The sequence below is a fragment of the Primulina tabacum genome, chromosome 18 (genome assembly GCF_025594145.1).
Source record: "Primulina tabacum isolate GXHZ01 chromosome 18, ASM2559414v2, whole genome shotgun sequence".
Classification (NCBI taxonomy): domain Eukaryota; kingdom Viridiplantae; phylum Streptophyta; class Magnoliopsida; order Lamiales; family Gesneriaceae; genus Primulina; species Primulina tabacum.
This window is the reverse complement of record NC_134567.1, coordinates 22819504-22825670: the sequence shown is the minus strand read 5'-3', so window position 1 is coordinate 22825670 and position 6167 is coordinate 22819504.

Here is a 6167-nt window from a genome sequence, read left to right as displayed (position 1 = left end):
ATGGTGGGAATTTTTCGGATCATCATATGAAATTCTAAAACCCCCAATCCAAAGTTCGTTCAATTTATTCAAAGCCCAGTATAAACCCACAGATGAAGAAAATTCATTACAACCCTTAGCTCTTTATTGTACAAAATTCTATGTTCCATGGGTTCTTGCATGGACAATAGAACTTTCTGATAAAAAACATCAAGTGCTCATAAGAAGATTCAAAGTTAAATGGTGGGATAAATTTAAAAGTCATCCAAGCCTTTCAATTATGAATATTAAAAAGTGGATTAAAGACTGTAATGTCAAGACTCCAGAAACATTCCAAACACCACAGCAGACAGACTTTCTGGTACAAAAATCTCAAATGGCAGCTATGCTTGCGACAGCAAAAACTCCCGAAGAAATACAGGCGATATTGATGAAATTTACACCACCCTTATCAAACAGATCATAATCTCCAGAGCCCTCTATCCATTTGGATGATGATGATGATGGACCTATTTTTTGAAACTAGTGGAATGTAAATATGAATTGTAATTTATAATTTTTGTATTTTGATTGTAATATTTGTATTAAAAAAATGAAAAATGACATCAAAATGATGCAAGCATGACAACAACAAATAATATTCAAGATTCCGAAAATACCCTTGAAGTTGTCTATAAAAAGAAGACAAGGCCTCCAAGAGAAGGCAAGTTTTTTGATACCAAGTTTTTATCCTCTCTTTCTCTTTCTTTCTCCTTCTCTCTTCTCTTTCTTACTTTTCCTACTTTCTCCACTCAGATTCAAAGTGTTCTTATCCTTCAAGCTTTATGTTCTTAAAGAATTTTTAAATCCTTTGAAAATTCGTATTGAAGTTCTTATTTTGATTCCAAGGTGTGTTTTATTTATGTGTTAAATAGTTGTATCTATATATATATTATATATTATATGGCCGGTTAAACCGCCTAAATATATATAAATACCTATATATTATATATATATATATATTATATATCTTTGAATATTTTGTGGTGTTCTTTGCTAAATTATGCTCTACATATAATCCTTAAAAGATTGTATACAATCAGAAACTGGAGGAACCTCAAATCTTTAAAGATCTTTAAATTCCTGCATTTAAATTCTTGTATTTAAATTCTTGCATTTAAATTCCGCATTTATATATATATATATATATATATATATATATATATTACATATTATATGACTGGTTAAACCGCCTACTTTATTTATTGTTGCTGCATTTTTTTTATTAATTGCTCATTATTATTATTTTTTATGAATATTTCTATTGGTGTCCAATTATCCCCTAACTCTCACTGGGTAGTCTTTGGTATCAGAGCCCGGGGGGGTAGATTATAAGAATTGTTTTTACGATATTTTAATTTGAGTTTAAGAATTTTAGTTTCTCTTGAGTGTTTTTGCCTAAGAAGGTCTGGGTAGTAAGTCCTAAAGTTAAGGGTGTAAAACCATAGAATTGCTTAGGATTGTAGAGAGAAATTAAAAATCGAAACACAAATTTTAATAAAATGAATTCAATTTTCGGTAGATCTACTTCTCTTAACTCTGCTACTTCAACTTCTTATGAAAATAGAAGGATAATAAATACTGAAGAAATAGTCATAGAAGACTTTGATAAATCAATTGATAACTGGGAAATTCCTAAAGTAAATAAAGATCAAATCTATAAAACTTCAAGGTATCAATTTTTCAAAATTGATTTTACAATCAAAACAGAAGAAAGAGATATTCAACTTACAAAACCTTTTGAAACAATAAATTTATTTTCCCATAATTCTTTACAAAAACATAGAGAAAAGAATTATAAATACCTTCATATTGGATTAGTCCAAGTTGAGATAAAACCTTTAACAAAAGAAGGATTAAATACCTCTATTCTTGCTATTTTAAGAGATGCTAGATTCACAAACTTTGAAGACTCCTTGTTAAGTTCTGTTGAATCCAGTCTGTGTACGGGACCAATTTCTTTTGATTGCTATCCAAATTTTTCAGTCTCCCTAAATGATAAAGATATTTTAAAATCTTTAGTTCTTCAAATAAAAACTCATAATTATAATATGCTTCAAGGTTCAATTCCCGTAGCCTTAATCTTTAAAATACATTATAAAGCCATGATTTCTGTTTTTGCGACAAAAATAAAATTTCATAGTAAAAAAAGAGAAACTCTTTTATTACAAACAGATTTAAGAAAATCTAATACAGTAATTCCTAAACCGATTCAATGGAAATATAACACTTCCAAAAGAATGGATTTTAGAAGGTATTGTCAAAACATAATTTATAGATCAAGAAGAACCCAACACCCAATTAAAAGAAATAATTCAATATTTAGATGGAAGAGTTAAACTTTGTGGGGCCCCAGATCTGATATCTAATACTAATAATTATAAATATAACAAACCCAAATAATTGTGTAAAATACATAATTTGTTGTTCACAAACTGACATAAACATCTTGAAAATAATTTAAAGGTCTCAAATTTTTTTTATATAAGTTTCAACATGCCAAAATAAACTAGTGGCCAAATTAATCCAAACATCATCAAATAGCTCCTAAGACCCGAGAATCCCACTCTAACTCGTATCTCCTCGCCTGGAGCTGTACTCTGGCATCCCAAGCCTCGCCTCACCTACCATCAAGCACATGAAAACAAGAGGTACCGGACATGCCGGTGAGTATAAACCCAGTATGATACAATCAATAACATATGAGAATTAAATTTTCAAATAGTTCATATAAATTCATAAAGATGCAATATAATGCAATGCATGATCAGAAGCTGTGGGCTATCAATAAATCTCAAGATCAAGTGAATCATCTGGTCATAGGGTACCCAAAGATAGAGAATCTCCCAGCAATATCCACCGACTCAACCGCTCGAGGTGGGTTGCTGTGTTCTACAATCCCAATACTATGGTGCGCCTATAAAGAGTGTTCAGGCCATAGCAGCGATCTCCGCATACACTATGCCAACTCAACTATAGCCCCATACGTCCAACAAATCAATATATCAAGGCGACATCCGCCATATCAAATCTAAATCGACAATTGGCTCAATATGCAATGTAATGATGCAAATCAATGTCATCATTTCGATATCATAATAAACTCATCTCAATACAACAATCATCATCAAATCACAAATAATTCATCGAGCCATAGAATTTTCAATTTAAAAATAAAAATGATACTTTTACCTCGTATGTTACCGACCTTAACATACCTTTCAATTATTACCAAAAAGAGATTGAAATGTGTAGTTGAGAAGTCTTGAACCTCTGAATTCTACTATAATTCAAGAACTTGGATCATTTATCAAAACAGAGTAGTTTATGTTCAAAATTCATAATTAATTCAATACTACTTCAAATCAAGATCTGCAAATTGGATATTCAAAAAAACTCAAATCCCAACAATTGTGTAAAGAAGTAATCTGTATCATTTCTTAACCGTAATATGCCATAAAAACATTCATTGAATCATTTTGTCAAACACTTGGTGTGCGTGCTAAAGAGTTAGCTCCTTTACTTTTCCCTTGGCTTCAATTCCATTTCTTTTCAAAATATCAATACATTGAATATACATAATCAATGATTTAAAGGAGCTAAAATCAATTGAATCTTCATTTATCATATACATAGCTCATGAGATGCATTCAAAGGAAGAATCTACTTACAACCACTTGAAGATTTGATAATCTTAACACCTTGACAATAATCCTACAACACAATAACAATAATAATACCATCAATCATTATATTAACAATTTTACCTCAACACTCAAATCAAACAACCCATTGTTTTCCCTTCAATCACTAACCCAAGGAAATAAGCTTTCTTACCTTGCTTCTAAACTCTTGAGGAGAAGAACTTCAAATCTCCAAGCAAAGATTAAGGCTTCAATCAAAGATTAATGTCTTGGAAGAAATTGGATTGAAGGAGAAATGAGGAACCCTAGCTCGAAACCGATGGAGTAGGAAAAAGGGAAGAGAAAATTATACAAATACACTTCCCAAACCATATTTATTCATTCCCAACCTCAAAACACGTTTCTGAACATGTGCTGGGCGCGGTGGCGCGTTATCCGGCGCACATGCGCGCCCCATTCTACCCAAACAACAAAACTTCAGAATTGGGCGCACCATCGCGCGAGATCTGGCGCAGGGGCGCGCCGCATTCTGTCAAATAACGCATTTTTAGCTTCTGAATTTGCAAAAGTGGTCAACATGAAAGTTGTAGTCCTATGTCTTGGCTTGCATCTCCAATTGGACTCATGTCATTTGGAGGTCTGAGTAAAGAGCTATGCTCAATCTCCCAATATATATCAGTGCAGGAACGGAGATACACACGACACACTTCGGGCCACTTTTGTCTCGTCTTCCCTAATGATTTGACCAAAACTCAAAACATGAAAATTATAGTCTTATGTCGTATCTTTCTAATGAAAGTAGCCTCACATCATTTGGATAAATATACAAAATATTATGCTAAAAACCACAACTACTGCCATATTTTTCATACCGTTTCTGCACTTCCATTACCTATTTAGCTCAAATTCAACCTTTGATTCTACCCATCCATTATCTATTCCATTCTATAACATTAATTACCATTCATACCATAACCTAAAGCCATAAACCATCACAACTACTGCCACATTTTTTTTATTTTTTAATTTTTTAAAATTCGGGCATTACAAACTTTCTTTTGATAGAACAAGTAGTCATAACAGTAGATCTGATGATTCTTCAAGTTCAGATACAATAGATCTAGGAAGAATATCACAAATAAACTCTCCTTATAAAACCCAACCTAGATATTCTACTTCAGATATACTCAATTCTGTAATAAGAAATGTAGATTATACCTCAGAAATACCTAGACCTATATATACCAAAAATAGGATAAGAAGACAATTGAATTGTGGGGACCCGGACGCTAATCCAGTTCATAATCGTCATTGGGACAATTTAATCAATTATAATAAACAGGGTCTAATTTTTTTTTTAAACGCGGAACGTAATGGAAATCATTCTAATATAAATATCAGTATTCAAGCACAAGTTTGGTACTATATACAATCATTCAAAACTCAGGTTCAACAACTAGATATCACGTGTCCAAACACTCTCTACAGCAACGTCAAAGTCCGTGGTCTCCACTCTATTCATGATCTCTCGTCATCTCCTCGACCATGATCCCGTCCCACCTGTTGTCATGCACACATACAAACACGACAACAGCCGGATAATTCTGGTGAGAATATAATCCCAGTATAAATCAACGAACATGCAATCATATGATAAACATAAAAGCATGGACAGATAACAGCAATATGTATCAAAATCTGAAACATAATCAATGCAAAACTGTCGACAATGCTCGTGACTCCACGACTCAGACTAGACTCAATCCTAGTCTAGGGATCCCGGTTTCCAGACGTTGGCATTCCTATATCGACCAACAGTAATAGAAGAAACTCCGATTCTATCCACGTCGATATAACCAAACATCCAGTGTCTTGACCTATCCGTCACAGACTGTGGCACAATCGCCAACACACTATCTTGTGACATCGTGCAATGTGCCCGTGGCAATCCCACCACTATCAGGCACTTCTGTCACAAGATCACTCGTCTAATACTCATCTAGTACATGCTTCCTATAAATCAATAGAACAACATATAATAATCAAATCAATGCATATAATAACAATAAGTATGTGATTTAGGGAATCCCAAGTATATCCTACTTGAGTCGATCTCCCAATACCACATTGACTTATACCTTTCTTTTATTGAAATTCTGATGTCGTTTCTGTCTGGAATTCAAAGTCTGTCAATCCCTCAATCTGGCAATGGCAATATCAATAGTACCATATCAATATACTACTCCAATCGATACCAACTCGGATCAATCTGGATTTAATTCAAAATCAACGTCATAACGGAACAATCTGAATATTCCCGTCAATACAATCTCAACAGATATTAATTACAAATCATATTCCATGTCCAATACCAGCTGTAATCAGTTAACAATCCAAATCTGGCCAATATCAATCAATATAATCTGAAAAATCATAACAATTCCATAATCGATCTGTTTTTCAATCTGACTTCGATTCTATGATGTCTAACATGTCAAGAACATC